Raw genomic sequence first — 17587 nt, forward strand, 5'->3', positions numbered from 1 at the left:
ACATATAATGTGAGGTATGATGGAACGCACCACTGGCCTCAGTACACTGAAAAGAAGAGCAGGTGCAAATACTGAAAAACTGGTTACACGTTCCTGTACTGTGCAAAATGCGAGATACACCTGTGCCTTCTCCCAAGTCGCAACTGTTTTCAGTCATTTCGCGTGAAGTAGTGCCGCAGATGCCCAACGTAATAAAGGTAATTTTTTTCAGAGACCAGGTTTTTGTTTTTTTGTCTGTTCTAAATCTGTATCAAAGTTTGTAGGTGTGTAGGACGTAGTAATGTTTTGGGCATCAAAGTGTTAAGGAAGAAAGCCAACGTAACGCGTGGTGATCGGTCGGATTATTAAAATGTCTAACGTAAAGACATGGCCGGAATTTGTTAATGGCCCAAACGACAACTAGGCATTCTTTCTCGGTTATAGTCTAATTCTGTTAGGCGGCGGAGAGCATTCGGCGCGCAAAGGCTACAACTTATTATTTCAGTGTGTTCGAATCGCTCTGCAATAAAACAACACCAATCCCATATCCACTGGCGTCGGTGTGTAACACTGTAAGGGCAGAGTCATTAAAGTGCCCCAGGATTGAATTGGACTGTAAAGTGGCTTTGAGAGAGTTAAATGAGTCTCGACAATCAGGGGACCAGATGAATGGTGTATTGGCTCATAAAAACCGTGTAAAAGGGGCAGCCAGTTGGGTGAAGTGAGATAGAAAACGGCGAAAATACGAGCAGAGTCCTAGGAAACTACGAAGTTGTTTGATGTTAAGAGTAACAGGACATTCGTGTACTGATTTGAGCTTGTCTGGGTCGGGCCGAATGTCGTCTTTATCTATTAGATGCCCAAGGATCTTAATTTGTCGAGAGGCGAAGCAGCACTTTCTTGTGTTGAGGTGGAAGTTAGCTTTCGTGCGACAAACTAATACTTCGGAAAGGCGAAGGAGCTGGTCGTTAAACGTACGAGAAAAAAATAATAATGTCGTCAAGGTAGCAAAGGCATATGTTCCATTTAAGAATACGATGGACGTTATCTATCATGCACTCAAACGTTGCTGTCCCGTTGCATACGCCCAAAGGCATCACGTTGAAATCAAAAATGCCGTCAGTTGTAATGAAACCTGTTTTTTCTTTGTCTTCTTCCCTGATTAGTATTTGCCAGCAGCCGGACTTTAAATCCAGGGACGAAAAATATTCGGCTCCTTGTAGGGTGTCAAGTTTGTTATCAACCCGCGGCGAAGGGTATACGTCCTTGCGAGTGATCTTATTGAGTCTACGGCAATCAAAACACAAACGTATGCTACCATCTTTCTTTCTTACAAAGACTACTGGTGAGGACCAGGGGCTCAAGAATTGGCGGATGATCCTCTTCCTCAGCATTTCTGACACATCTTGGTCAATAATACGGCATTCTGATGGAGACACGCGAGGCTTGTCTTAGAACTAAACACGTTCAAATTTAACAATAAATACTTTAGGCAGGTTAGCGGAACCGCGATGGGCACCAAAATGGCCCCGAACTATGCCAACATATTCATGGGAAAATTAGAATCTCAGTTCCTTTCTGAATGTCCCGCAAAGCCGCTAATATACAAAAGGTTTATAGATGATATATTTATTGTATGGTCGCACACTGAGGAGGAGCTGGTGGACTTCATAGTTCGATACAATGCTGCTCATCCGAGCATCCGCTTTACACATTCGTACTCTCAAACCGAAATAAACTTCCTAGACGTCAACTTTAAGATAGACGAAAGTAAACTCGCCACGAGCCTGTACCGTAAGCCAACAGATCGGCAGCAATACCTTCATTATCAAAGCGACCACCCACACCATTGCAAGAACAGCATTCCCTATAGCCAAGCTCATCGTTTCAAACGAATTTGTTCAAAAGAGACAGATTTTGATGCGAGCAGTCAAAATTTAAAGTCAGTGCTAGAGAAACAAAAGTATCCACCCCGTATAATCGACGATGCAATCAGAAAAGCCAAGCAACTGAACCGCGCAGACCTCATCAGCCCGCGCCCCACGCAAAGCGCCACACAACGCACAAATCTATGTCTAACTTATAGCATAAACCACCCTAATGTATATAATGTCTTGGGACGACATTATAACATTCTCGAACAAAGCGAGCGCCTTAAACGCGCGTTTCCATCCGCCCCGGGGGTAGTCCACAGACGATCGCGTAACCTCAAAGACGCGCTAGTAAACTCTTGGATAAATTCATCGCCACCACCTAACGAATGTAGGCCTTGCAGGCACCCAGGATGTCTAATCTGTAAACAGATGCAGCACACAAGCACGGCCAGCAGCACGCACTCGCAGTTCTCGATCAAAATTAAAGGGAACTTAACATGTGCCTCGTCGAATGTCATTTACTTATTAGAGTGTAAGGTATGCAAAATGCAATACATAGGGCAGACTAGAACGGCATTTAGACTGCGCTTTAATAATCACAAATCTCACGCCATAAATCTTCCGGCACTGCCTTTATCCAAACATCTCGCTCTCCCAAAACATTCGTTTGATAAATTGACAGTGACGCTCCTAGAATCTGGATTTAAATCAAATCGCGAACGTGAACAGCGTGAATCCTACCTAATTTACCGATTTAACACTATTAAACAAGGAATAAATGAAAGCCCCAGTACTCTGGCATCGATTAAAATGCTAACAGACGAATAGCACCAGCAATCAAAAAACACTTCTTTTTTAAAGATTTTTTAAAGATTTTGTTGTTAACAGTGGTACTGTGTTTGGGGCCGGAACTGGACCATCAACTTTTCTTTTATTTCCAGGTTCTGATATCCATTGTATTTCTTTTTACTTCTAGGTTTAACATTGTTCCCTTCCAGGTTTGACTCATGCATGCATGCCTGCATGCAGACAAGTGACCGTGCCGCCCCCATTTTTTTTTTTTTTTTTTTTTTTTTGAGACAGCACTTTAGTTTGCGCGTGTAACTTTCGTCTATTGTACGCTATCGTCTATATAGGTCACCGCTGCCGGCCCGGACACAAAGTCACCCTGCGCCCCCTCTCAAGAAGCTACAACCGTCATCCCGCCGTCCTTGAAACTTGGCACCGACCGTCAAGCTTCTTCACCCGGATAAGAACTGCCCTACGCTTCCCTCTCTCGAAAGCTTCAACCGTCACCCCTCCGAAATTTGGACTCGACCGTAGCATTGTATAAATGCCACCCGCGTTCATCTGTAAAAGTTCTTCCTGACGAAGGCCGGTCTCCGGCCGAAACGTCGAAGATTAAATCGTCCGTTGTTGCTGTTTTTCACTAAGGGTTTTTTTCTTCTGAGTTTTATATATATATATATATATATATATTCATTACTCGTTACTGGGTCTCGGATGGAGCCTAGACATTGAGATCTTGCTCAATTTTATGGAACCCCGGTGGGGACGATGTAGGTTGTGTCAAGTACGCTGGGGTGCAAGCTGTCTTTATGAAACGGTGACGGTCTTCGGGCAGGCATATTGTAGTTTTTACACTTGCACTTTTTTTGTCGAATGAGGTCATTTGCCTACATAAATACCCAGTGCAATATTCACCTATCTGAATTATGTAACTCGAAAACTGACTGAAATAGCTCCTGTGAACCTGAAATCCAAATTGCAGACAAAGGAATATATTTTGAAAACCTTAAATCCAGAAAGAATCTAGATAGATTCTTAGTTTCAAAATCCACGTACACAAAATGTATGCTGTTTTCTTTTTGTAGGCTTGCACAGGTTGAGGCCGTCATAAGCATGTGGAGTTTTAAAATATGAGGTCCCATTGTTCGGGTGACCCTTAAGCAAGTGGTGTAGCAAAACGCAACAAAGTTTGCGCCGCCAGTTTAGAGAATAGGTTTTTACCAACGCAGCTTTGAGCGCTTGCGTTTCCCGCTTGAAGCTCCAATTCGGTTAAAAAAGGTAATATTTGAAAACAAGGAATATAAAAAAAAACTGTAAAATATATGCGCAAGGCAACTACTTTTCTTGAAAAATAATGGTTAAGGCAAAAACCAAATCAAGCCGGGTAAAAGGAAAGAAAAGCCAAAATTACTATATATATATTGCTAACCATTTTCATTCAAAACAATCGAGTCCCTAGCGCTTGAGCTTGGCGCTCGTTTAGGGGTGTCTTTGGCGTTTATGTGCCGCTTTAGGCGTCTGCCTCCGTAACATTTGCTGAAACGGAGACGATGGCTAGCGAGCATGCTTTGCGAGCAGCTGCACCTATTTAGATATGAGCTGAAGCAACTTCAATGACTTGAAAGACTTGTTTTTAAGCTACGGGTACCGTGCCAAAAAAAATTGATCGGAGTCTCGAAGGAGAGAGATGTCATGTTCACGGCTAACGCGTGCCTTCAGGCTTAGGAGCCGCCAGAATCATAAGACAATATTTAAACTGGAGTGAGCTCAACGCACATCTCTTGTCATTTGAGCAAAAAAAGAAACGCGCAGCGAAAGCCGCCTGCACCACTCAAAGGCAATGAGCATGGTTAATACGGCAGCGACCACGACGAATTCGCTCCGAAGCGAGCGGGAAGGGCTCCACTGTGCTCGTTGACGCAGCGCAGCCCCAAGCAAATAGGGCACACGCTATTTGTCTAATTTTGCATAGGAGTGCCAACCCAAAACCAAAAACCCAGTTTTGTTTAGGCGCCTGAGCAGTGGGGATCCCCTATTTGTTAGGGAACCCCAAAGCTTTGGGGGCTTCTATTCAAAAATTATATAATAACTAAGTATAAGTTACGTTTGCGTGGCACAAAATAGCAAGAAATGTGTTCCGGTACGATGTCCTCACGGTGAAAAGTCGTTATTTATTGTAACCAAAAATAATTACTCCTCAGTAGCGACCCTGCTTCAACTCTATCTGCGCGTGTGAGTCATGCAGGGTCTTTGTAATGATGTGATCATTACGGCGCCCAAAAGAGGAAGAAAATCGGGGGATACTAAGAAAAAAGAGGGGAAAAGAAGAAGAGGAGGAAAGACGACGAGGTTGAGGGCGAAGAGGGGACGGATTCGGGGAAGCCTAGCTACAAATACACCGGTGAAGCTGTTGTCCACAGAGGTCTGCCGACTTGCCCCCACCGTCAACACTCAACGGCAAGCCTGTCTCAAGAACGCACTGGCGAAGTCATTGCAGCAGCTGGTCGACTGTTCGCCATCTGTAGGCTGGCAGCTGGAGCCAAACGCGACCGGCTTCTGCAACCGGGCAAGCGCCTAACACCTGCGTAAACCAGTGCCAATCTCTGCTAGTTGAACTGTGGACGTACTCTCTTTTCTTTTATTTCTTGACGAATAAGTTTCCTTTTTTATTCTTTACGTGGATTTGGAAAGGAAGGGCGAAATTAGACGCAAATGCATTTCTTTGACATCAAAAGTCGGACGGACCTCTCAGCTTTCTTTCGTCGCTACCATAAATTACCTGACAATAACCGGCGTCCGCGACAGGACTGCTGATAATCATCCGCCTGGTTTTTCGGTGCAACATATAAGTTATGGATTTAAAGGAGTTGATGGCGCTGGGGTAAAAAACGGGAGATCACAGGAACAGAATTGCGAACATGGGTTCATCAGGAACGAGCTGGGCAACGAGAGGACAAAGTGGCAGAACGAGAACCTCTCCTACAGAAAGTCGAACTGAAGGAAAGAATGCAGAGAACGTTTCAGCTTAATGGGGCACTGACACATCAAAATCGTAATTAATTTTATTATCCGAAACAATTGAAAATTATGTCGGTACATTACCCTAAAAATTGGAGACTTGGGAATTCAGTATTTGTGAATTAAAAAAACAATTTCCAAACGACGAATTTGAAGTTCCCGTGCGATCCGCGCCAGTGCAGTGAGTCAAATTTTGCCGTCTCCTGCGACTCGACTTTCTTTCGGACCTCCGCACCACGTTGTGAAGCAAAGCGCCGTTGCTACCGCGACCCGAAGAGAGGAGGAGGTGAACAGGCGGGATAGAAGGGAGCCGGCGCGGGGAAAAACCGTTTTTTTCCCCGACTCGGCGATAAGCCTCTGCTCGAGCGCCGCCAAGTTTTCCGAGGGAGAACACAAATCCAGGAAGCGACATCACACCGAAATCTGATCTTTGGTATTTCAAAAAGAAAGGGCGTAGTGCGTTCGTCATTGCGTTAAAAAACATGTTTTAGGATTGCCGTTATTAAATGTTATAGAAATGTCGCCTACAAAGCTTCTAAATTTCTTGATTTTTGACGTCACCGATCAAAAGAAGCAAGGAAGTGAGCGGGGGAAATATAAACGCCAAAAATAAAAAGGCGCGCGCGCGCGCGGGAAAATGTTTTTTCGCGGTGCGGTTTTTTTTTTTTCGTGTCTATGACCACAACTTGCATCATTTTAGACAATAAAAAAGAATACGACCTTTGGGTTGTCAGTGCCCCTTTAAGCTTATTGAGGCCGAGGGGCTAGCAAATCACAAATATGGTACTGGCGGCGGCGAGGGGCCCCGAGGAGCTACTGCGTTAGAGTATTTCAGGCCTCATAACTTAATGCCGGTGTCTGACGACAAAAGTGATGACATGGATGCGTACTTGAAAAGATTCGAGGTTTTAGCAATGAGACAGGAGTGGCCGAGAGGAAAATAGGCTACTGCATTAGGCCTGTGCTTGGTGGGTGAGGCCCTGAAGGTATTCGGAAGAATGTCTCCGGAAGACTCCTTAGATACTGAGAAAGCAAAGATGACACTTTTACAACGATTTCGCTTGGCAGCAGGAAGATATCGCGAAAGATTTCGAGGAAGGTCTCCAGATAACGTCGAGACAGGCAGTCAGTGCGGTTCGAGGCTAGAAGGATTATTCGATCGCTGGGTGGAGGTGGGCCTTCATCCCAAAACGTATGGCGATCTGTGGGACCTTGTGATCGCAGAAGAGTTCATCAAGGATTGCCATTAGAAGCTGGTCGTTTCCCTCAAGAAGCGGAGATGCAATACACTTTTCTTGATGGCCGCGGCAACGGATGACTTGATCGAGGCGCACGGGCAAGGCAATCTGGCTCACTTCATGGAAGACCATAGCCAGAGCGAAAATCATTAAAAACATAAACTGCCAAGTAGCAAGCAGAAAACAAACACCAGGTCTTTCTTGTGTGACAGAGTTGGTCACAGAGAGATTAACTGCTTGTCCAGACCAGAACTGCACCATCAAATACGTCAGATTTGTCAGAGATCGGGACGCGATGCCAAAGTTTGCTTTCGGCGGAAGGGCGACAAGCTCAGCTCTCATGCTTTATGGTATCACAATCTGGATACACAAAAGTGCGAGTGTGAAAAAAGCCACATACGTAACGACGAAATGCACGATGTTGGGCATAACAACGAAGCACTTGAGGGTGTGGTGTGCGAGATAAAAGAGCAGCAACCAAAGGTAAGATTGCCAGTAGAACATGGACTAACAGAAGGACAACCCGGTAAGGTGTTACGAGATACTGGCTGCAATACCATTATTGTGCGCGGAAAGTGGGTTGTCCCTCAGTACCTGACAAGCCAGCAGTGTCAAGTGGTACTGGTAGACGAAGCATACAGGTTATTACCAGAAGCAGTTGTTACAGTAGCTTGTTCATATTTTACTGCTTAGGTTGTCGCAAAATCTATAGACCAACCACTTTACGACGTGAGTATTGGAAACGTTCGGGGAGCCAGGAATGTGTTAGACCTCCATCCGAATAGGAGAAGGCAGAATGAGACTAAAACAGCAGAGATCTTACAGTTTGACAGGAACATAGTCGCCGAATTGAAGAGCCATGTTCCTGCTATTCCAGATCCCAAACCCAGCCGCGGGATTCAAGATGTCACAAGTCGCGACGTCTTTGGACAAGAACAGTTGAAAGACGCGTCATTAGATCTCTGTCGGGGAAGGACTGTGGACGCTCATGTGACAAAAGGGGGAACACCTAGAGTTTTACTTCGAGTAATTGTTGTTGTTTATTTTGTAATAAAGAAAATAAACATAGTGAAAAGGAAGGAAACGGAAACGCGTAGAACGAAAGGTTAGTCTCCCGTAAGCGGGGTCAGCTTTTTCGTCCTACAGGAGGAGGGAAAGGGGGAAAAGATATAGGTAGAAAAGGTTAAAAAAGACACATTAAAAAAACTGTACATTGGCCCTTAGGCAGGGCGCATTAAAGAGTCAGGGCGGGCTCCCCATGTCGTGATTTGCGCAATCAGGCTGTTTTTGATCAAAGTCGAGAAGAGAGTCCTGCCTCATCCACGAAGTCAAGCTCCGCCTGGAGTGCAGCGGTCCGCTTGGCCCGTGGTCCTCTCGGGTATAGGAGTTCTTGTGTAGTGCTGGCGTTAATGTGAAGTTTTCCGAAGGTTTCTAGTAGCGTCTTTCTCTGATACTCATGCGCTGGGCAGGTCCAAAATATATGGTCGATGTCTTCGGGTTCATTGCATGAGCTGCAATTTTTTGTGTTTGACCATCTGAGGAGGTGCAAACGGATGTTGGTGTTCGAGCAACCCGTTCTCAGTCTGTGTAACTGCGATTCTTGTTTACGGTTGAATTTTTTCTTTTGTATCGGAAAAGGTGGATAACCAGCTGCCGTTTCTGCTCATTTGAGTAAGAGAGTTCTCTTTCGCCGATGCCACTACGGAAACGGGAAAGGGTTCCGCCAAGTTGTGGTCTCCAGAACGTTCCGCCACAATATCTTTGACTGGCTCATGTTATCGTAATGACAGGCCACCAGGATGTCAATCGCAAGAGTGACAGGGTCCAAGAGTCTTTTACTGGCCCGGGGTTTTAGCAGATGTTAAGCGGTTTGTGTGTTCATGTGACATGTGCCACAGAGTGATTCCTAAAGGATGGGTGTCAAAGGCACCATTGGGGTGCATGCCCATCTTTGAAAATCCTTTCAAACGAGTTGCTATCGACCTGATTGAACCGCTGTCGCCCACTTCTAAGAACGGGAATAGGTTTATACTCACCCTAGTAGATTTTGCGACTCGATACGCAGAGGCCATCACTCTATTGTCCATTGGCTCGAAGACAGTAGCGGAGGGGTTAATCGAAATGTACTCGAGTGGGTCTACCCCGTCAGATTATTCCTTACAGGGGTCCGAGCTTTATTTCAGAGTTGATGAAAAAGGTACTACAGCTGCTCTCGGTCGAGCGCCTTTTTGTCTACACTTTACCATCCCATGTCCAATGATCTCGTTGAAAAAATTAACGGTACGCTCCGGCAAACGTTGAAAAAGATGTGCGAAGAGAAACCTCACTCTTGGGAGGAATAATTTGCTCCGGTCCTCTTCGCCTACTGCGAAGCATCTCAGGCCAGTTTAGGTTTTTCTCCTTTTGTGTTGATTTGTGAACGAGACGTTCGAGGCCCATTGTCGGTTCTGAAAGAAATCTGGACTGAAGAAACAGTCAGCCAGGAGCCGAAGACGACATATTGCTTCATCTTAGAGATAGAGGGTCCGTTAGAGCGAACAATTGAATTAGCTATCCAGAAACTGGACGAAACAAGACAGAGTCAAAAGCGACATTATGACCGAAACGCGAGTGACCGACAATTTAAAGTAGGAGATCGGGTCTTGATCTTGCAGCCTACCAGCCACAACGAATTGCGTATCTAAAAACGAGGTCGACTACAAGTTAACGTTAGGTCATACTCATAAGGTTTTTCATATAAACATGTTGAAGCTGGCACTTGCGCTATCGCCTATTCTTAAAAACGCATACTTCTCGAAAGAGTTTGTCCTAAGAACTCATGCCTCCAAACACAGCTTGGGGGCTGTGCTCATTTAAAAACACGATGAGATACTGCATCGTTTGGCGTAGACCAGTAAGCGGCTCCTTTCGAGAGAGAACTTTTCTACGATTCAGAGAGAGTGCCTGGCACTCGTATGGGCGGTGGAAAAGTTCCATCTGTATTTATACGGTAGGCATTTCGTGGTGCAGAGACTATATGCCGTTTCAGTAGTTAAACACAGCAAAGCAGCTCGACAGTCGCGTGCTCTGCTGGAGTTTGTTGTTGCAAGAATAGTCGTTTCGAATTGGACACACTAAATTACGTTACGTTGAGGGAAAGTCGGGACACACGCCGGGAGAGCAGGGCTTACTGCTTTATTGCAACAAGGTCCATCGTCAGGAACGAACAAGATGAAAGTGATCCCCACAGCAGCGGTGCTCCGCTCTTCCAGCCAGGGCGCCAAGCGATATCATATGGCGGGCATGCTTGGGGCGGTATTTCACACAGAGATATGACAGTGCAAGTCACCGACGCAACATTGTTCAAGTCACCAACGCAACATTCCTTCCCCGTTTAGTTTACAGTCACTATTACACCAACGTACACTTTCTAAGGCATTAGTAGAAGTAACATGTAATAACACAACTCATACAATCCAATTCAATATTCACACTCAATGATACGCCAGCCTGTCAGTTGTCTTCTGGCACGAGTGCTTCCCCTAGGAGAGACGTGTGGGTAAACGGGACCACCCAGACCAGTTTCTGCGCGGCCTGTGCCGTCAGCCGTTTCCACAAGTGTATCCTCAGCGCTGTAATGCAGAGCAGGCCAATACGGTTGAGCGACCTGTTCTGGCACGGGGATATGTGCAGAGCTCGCGGCTCTCAAATGATCTGCATGCACCAATCTGATGCGCTGCTGTACCCGTACCAAAATGTAACGTTAGACACAACCTTGATCACTCTTCACATAAGCCATTTTACACTCTCACCCCTCACGGATTTCACCATTACTGCATCACCCACAGAAAAGGTGCGATCAGTACCACGTCGTTTATTCGAGCTCTTCTCGATGCTTTCCATTTCGGTTTGCATTGCTCGCGTCATGTTTGGTTTCAAAATAGATAACCTTGTTCGCAGTTTTCTTTCGAAAAAAAAAATTACTGGGAGTTTTGCCCGTAAAAGATTGCGGTATCATTCTGTATGAAAAAAGAAAATTGTCAGTCTTGTGTTGCATGCTTCTTGTACAGTCATTCTTTCGGTCTGCCAACAACGATTTTAACAGAGCCTTCTTTACAGCCTGGACTACCCGTTCAGTGGCACCATTTGACTGCGGGTGGTATGGTGGCGTTAGCATGTGCTTGACTCCGTTCTTACGAAGGAATTCTTGAAACTCGTGACCAGCGAATTGTGGACCATTGTCTGTCACAACTTCGACCGGTAGACCATACGACGCAAACATCCACCGTAGAACCTCTACCGTCTTCTGAGCGGCTGTGCTAGACAAGAGTTCGACTTTAACCCACTTGGAATGCTAGTCAACCATAACCAGAAAAGTCTTGGCATCTTTTTCGCTGAAGTTCAAGTGGACGCGTTGCCAATTATTGGAACACAACAACCACAGTTGTAACGCTGCTGCCGGTACCGAAGCGCGGACGCTGTAACAAATATCACACTCTCTGACAAACTCCTCAAGCTCTTTGTCAATGTTGGGCCACCATACGATCCCCCGAGCAAGCATTTTCATCTTGTTAACTCCTGGATGTTCTTCGTGCAGAAGATCCAGGACGCTTCTCCTCAGGGAACTTGGAATAACCACGCGGTTGTTTCATAGGAGGCAATTCATGTCCATTGATAGTTCGTACCGTCTGATAAGGTATGGTTCCAGCTCTTTGTCAACAACCTTGGGGCAAACATGCCAAGTCATTTCGCGAACTTGCCTTAGCTGATCGTCTTCCTCAGTTTCTTTTGCGACATCTTCAGTTGTTAGCGTCATGTCAGAAACAGGCGAGAAATAATGAACGGCTTCGTGCGTCCGCGGACAAAGTAACGGTAACCTGGACAGCCCGTCTGCATTTCCAATGCAACCACCCTTCCGATACTTAATCGTGTACTGGTAACTGGCAGGTAAGTTGGACCAGCGGTGTATTCTTGCTGCGGCTAAGGAAATAGAATGCTTGTTCGGATCGAAAATGTGCGTGAGCGGTTGGTGGTTTGCTACGATGGTAAACAGACGGCCATACAGATACTTGTGAAATTTCTGTATGCCATACACGATCGCCAACGTCTCTCTTTTGATATAAGCGTAGTTCCGCTCAGCGGCCCTTAACGTTCTAGATGCATAAGCCACTGGCCTTTCTTCCCAGTTAATCACATGAGAGATAACTGCGCCCACACCGTAAGAAGACGCATCACACGGCAATTTGAGCGGTTTCGCTGCGTCATAAAGATTAAGAGCAGCGTTGCTTCATAGGAGTTGTTTGCAACACTCAAAACTTTCTTTACACTCCTGCGTCCAGTTCCATGCGTGTCCTTTTCTGAGCAGTTTGTGCATCGGTTCTAGCGTTGAGGCAAGGCACGGCAAAAACTTTGCGTAAACGTTCAGTAAGCCTAAGAAAGCCCTCAACTTTTTCTCGTTTTGTGGCTCTGGCGCTTTCAACACCACTTCCAACTTTTCTTTTGCTGGCTGCAGTCCATTTCTTCTTATCTCGTGTCCAAGATACCCGACACTTTTCTGAAAAAATTTACACTTCCTCGGGTTTACACAGATTCCGTGCTTGCGTAGCCGTTCCAACACACCCTCGGTGTTTGCTGCGCATGCTTCGTGTGTTCTACCGGAAATTAGAACATCAGCGATGTAGCAAGCAGGGCTTGGCATTTTTTTTTAGGATCTGATCCATCACTGACTGAAACAATGCAGGCGCACTTGCCACGCCGTAGGGAAGTCATCAAACAGGTATAACCCGAGGTGGGCATTCACCGATAGAAGCTCTTGCGAGTGCTGCTGGAGGTCTAGTTGCAAGTAAGCTTTTGACAAGTCGAGGACAGTGAAGACGGCTCCTCCCGATACTGCCGCAAAAATATCTTCGGGCAACGGAAGCGGGTAGTGATCTACCTTTGAATGCGGATTTACTGTGACACGATAATCGCCACGAGGTCTCACTGTCTTGTCTTCCTTTGGAACGACGACTAAGGGTGTTGCCCAATCGCTGTGTTGGACTCGGTAGATTTTATTTCTTTTAGGATTTTAGTTCTTCCACTACGCTTTCATGAAGCGCATAAGGCACCGGTCTTGCTTTGCAAAAAATAGGCCGGTCGTTATCTTTAAGAAGTAAGCTGCCTTTTAAGTCTTTGATTACGCTGAATCCCCTTTCAAACACGTTACTGTTCTTTTGTTTTAAAGACACTTCCGCCATGACCGTGTGCACTGAAATTATCTCAGACCAGTTCAATCGCACTTTTGATAACCAGTCGCGACCCAGCAAGTTTGGAGTGACTGTCCCTTTTGCATCTGCGCAATGATCAACGGCAGAGTGAGGTCGTTTCTTGTACGTTACTCGAACGTTAACAAACCCTTTCACTGGAATGGAACTTCCATTGTAAGCTTTTAGCCTTACGTTGTTTTTTTCACGGCGTTTGTATCCAAACGTTTTACGAAATGAGCTTTCACTCATTATTGAAACAGCAGATCCCGTATCTACTTGCGTTTCGGCCTGTTTGCCGTCAATCATTAAGCTTACACAGTAGGCGTTTGCCCTTGGTTTTGCTCTGACTTCGAACAGTTCAGTTTACTTAACCGCTTTCTCTACCGTCGTTTCGGATTTGATACTTGTTCTGCACATTTTCGCAATGTGGCTAGGTTTTGGACATTTGAAGGACACACCTTTGAATCGTGTGGGCTACCACACCTAGTACAAGCGACATTTGTCTTTGAAGCCGGAAAGCTCTTTTTACCTTGTCGCTGTGTGGACCTTCGCTGCCAGTTGACGTCTTCTTGGACGCTGGTGCTAGCAGAGGGTTCTTCTGTTCGTCGAACCTCTTTGCTTTGGCCTAGTGCGGCCTCCATTCCCGAGGCAGAGCTGAAGGCCCGGTCAAAAATGAGATCTTTATCGCTTGTCGCCAGCAACTTGCACCGGATTGCGTCATTCTGTAGTCCCACGATGACACGATCTCGAAGCGCCTCCTCTAGAAACGTGCCGAAGTCGCACGTAGCTGTTAGTTTCTTGATTTCCACGACAAAGTCACTGATGTTTTTACCTTGACGTTGATCCCTTCGGTAGAATTTGTATCGTTCCACCACCGCCGAACGCCTGGGAGCGTAGTGGTCCAGGAGGACCTTGACGATGTGGTCCTAGTTGGCTTCCACAGGCTTTTTCGGAAAGAGCAGATTCCGAAGCGCGATGAACGCCGCCTCCCCGATAAGCGTGAGAAATAATTGCTGTTTGGTAGCCAGGTCAATCTTGTTTGCAGTTGCGAAAGCTTCAAAGCGTTCCATTTACACTTCGAAGTTGCCTTTCTCCGGAGAAAATTCCGGAAGGTGCCCCAAGACGGAACTGTTCTGCATAGTCCTGTCTGAAGTCTTGTCGTCCTTTTCCACGCTCATTGTTCTTCAGCAACCAGGCTTACTGACCCACATCTCGTCGTTACTGTTACGTTGAGCGGAAGTCGGGACAGACGCCGGGGCAGCAGGGCTTACTGCTTTATGGCAACGAGGTCCATCGTCAAGAAAGAACAAGATGAAAGTGATCCCCACAGCAGCGGCGTTCCGCTGCTCTAGCCAGGACGCTAAGCTATAATATATGGCGCGCATGCGTGGGGCGGTATATCACACAGAGATATGACAGCGCAAGTCACCGACGAAACATTGTGCAAGTCACCGACGCAACACTAAGCACAGCGAAAATGTGGGCTGATTACCTCTGTTGGTTGTGATCTCTTGTACTTGGCAAAGGAACACGTCATTACGATTTTGTTTTGTTGTTAAAAGGAATAACAAAAACATCAAAGGGGGTCATTGTACTGATGTGATCAATATGGCGACGAAAAGGAGGGAGAAAATCGGGGGATATTAAGAAAAAAGAGGGGAGAAAGAAGGAGAAGAAGAGAAGAAAAGACGACGACGTTGAGGGACAAGAGCGGACGGATTCGGGAGAAGCTTGGCTCCGGGATACGCAGGGGAAGCTGTTGTCCACAGAAGTCTGCCGACCTGTTCCCATCGTCAACACTGAACGGCATGCCTGGCTCAAGAACGCACCGACAAAGCCACCGCAGCAGCTGGTCGACAGGTCGCCCTCTGTACCCTGGCAGCTGGAGCCAAATGAGACCGGCTTCTGCAAGCGGATGATCGGCTAACACCAGCGTTAACCAGTGCCAATCTCGGCAAGTCGAACTGTAGACGTACTCTTTTCTTTTATTTCTTGGCCGATAAGTTTAATTTTTTTTTCTTTACGTGGATTTGGGGAGAAAGAGAAAAATTAGACGCAAATATATTTCTTTGGCATCAGAACGCAGACGGACCTCTCAATTTCCGTTCTTTGTAAATATGAAGAAGCTGGCAGTCCTATAAGTGACGTCACCTAGATCTGCATATTTACGTGCATACGTCGACTGAAATTAAAATGATGCCAACAATATTATGACATGTGTCTATTTGGTACCAATCTTCGTCACGCTCCCTTCACCTTTAAGAGTACTTAGTCTTAGGATTGTATTTTTACTTTGATATAGTACATTAAGAATGAAGAGTGCTAAATTCATCTCGCAACCAAAACCGGGAATCCTACAATCGTCTGTAAAAAAACTCAGAAATTATTTTAGTTGTTGTTTTTATTATGACAGCGTCGCACGGTTATTTTTCATTTCTCTTCAAACGCAAAACAACAGTTTGTAAAGGAGTGTTACTCTACGTCGTTTATTGACAAATAAAAGTTCTACAGATCCGCAAATGTACACAGCTATATTATTGGTCATACACGTTTCCATGACGATTTTTTTAGATGTACTGCACTGTTCAATTATGCCCCAGGCAGCACCGAGTTCTGGGCCAAAACTTGGCTTGCGTCTGGGAGTTTAGGGCATTAAAAAGCCCGAAGAAGCCAAAGTAAAGCCAAAGCTGACCTCCCTTGGCAACAGTCTGGGTATTTTGACCCTAATTCGCCAAACAAGTGCCAAACGTAGGCTTCACTGCCTAGTAGTTTGGCTGTCGTCTGGCATCTTTTGGCCTAAATCGCCTAACAAATGCCAGATTTAGGTTTACTGCCAAAATCGCCAAACTAATGCCAAAGTTAGGCTTCACTTTTTGATAGTTCGGCTGTCATCTGGCACATTCGGGCCAAAATCCCCACGGATGTGCCAGAGTTAGGCTTACTATACTTTGTAGTTCGGTTGACATCTGGCATCTTTGGGCTCAAGTCGCCAAACGACTGCCCAAGTTAGGCTTCGCTTCCCGATAGTTCGGCTGTCATCTGGCAGCTACGGGCCAAAGTCACGAAACAAGTGCCAAAGTGAGGCTTCGCTTCCCGATGGTTCGGCTGTCATCTGAAAGCTACGGGCCAAAGTCGCCAAACATGTGCCAAAGTTAGGCTTCGCTTCCCGATAGTTCGGGTGTGATCTAGGAGCTACGGGCCAAAGTCGCCAAACAAGTGCGAAAGTTAGGCTTCGCTTCCCGATAGTTCGGCTGTCATCTGGCAGCTACGGGCCAAAGTTGCCAAACTAGTTTCAGAACTAGGCTTAGTGCCAGTTCGGCTGATGAGGTATTTGATGTACGCGCGTGGTCTTCATCTTAATTCAATAGAAATAAGATTTTATTCGGCTGGCAACTCTATCTTATTTTGGGTGTCTCTTGATTTCTCCAGTCCAAAGGTCGGCTGAATGTTTTGACGTGGCTGGAGCAGGCTTTGCAAACGCAAATTGTGCCGGATGTTGTACTCGCGCGTAAGTACACAAGCCAATATCGGGACGCGCCGTGTGACTGGTTCGACATTAAGGCGCGTTCACTCCGGCGATGCGCTCTAGTCGCACGATAACTTCCATCGCGAAAGCGAGGATCGCGGGCAAAGAGCGACGGGATTTGAGCAGTCGCTTGCTGACCCGACTTTTGGCGATGCGCTCTAGTCGCGGAGAGGCCGAGCTTATCAACGGCGTTCGGAGCGAGAGTTTTTGAGAAGCGACTCGCCAACGAAGGCGTTGGACTCGCTCATCGCGCACGCCAGATTGACCGTTTAATTACTTTTTTATTGCGATGCGATTTAGTCGGATCGCGTGACTGCTTACATACCCGGTGTGAATCCGCCTTTACAGAAAGTGCTGCCATTGAGCTATCACTGCGCGAGACTGATGTGCGCACGTCTTCACAAGAAATATCATTATTAGCCGGCGCATTGCAAAAGCAAGCGTGGCTCTGTGCGTGTCTTGCATTGTGATTGAGCACTGTCAAATCCTAGCTATAACAAAGAGCGGAAACGACCGGGGCTCCGTTGCGCGGTTCCCGCATCACACTTGGGGAATGAAAATGAAATCCCGGAACTTGTACTATTTTAGCGTGTTGGTACTTTTTAAGCATTTAGAAAGTGGAGACACAAAGGGAACGATACAGACAGGACTATCTTTCAACTTTAACACCATTTATTTTCGGCTTCAAGCTCAAAGCCCGCCCGCTCCGTGGGAGTACCGGAAAGGAAAATCTTGGGGGAAGGAGAGGAATCGCAGGAAGTTTACGCGATCCCCGTGTCCTGTGGGGCCAGGTACATGGGGCAAACGGGGGGAATCCTCAAGAACCGACTCCGAGAACATCAAATGGACGCCGAAAGAGCTGCTTCGGATTCTCAGCACCCGATCGTCATTCACGGGAAAAAATGTCTCGGCTGCGCTCATAATTTCGCCGGCACGACA

The 17587-nt window shown here is 46.3% G+C and overlaps 1 pseudogene; it reads right to left on the reverse strand.

Annotated features, from left to right (window-relative positions):
* Positions 1-14261, reverse strand: part of LOC121838178 — a 48856-nt pseudogene extending 34595 nt beyond the window's left edge.
* Between the last annotated feature and the right edge of the window lie 3326 nt (positions 14262-17587).

This window comes from Ixodes scapularis, unplaced genomic scaffold (assembly GCF_016920785.2).
Source record: "Ixodes scapularis isolate PalLabHiFi unplaced genomic scaffold, ASM1692078v2 PGA_scaffold0__279_contigs__length_252992795, whole genome shotgun sequence".
NCBI classification, from domain to species: domain Eukaryota; kingdom Metazoa; phylum Arthropoda; class Arachnida; order Ixodida; family Ixodidae; genus Ixodes; species Ixodes scapularis.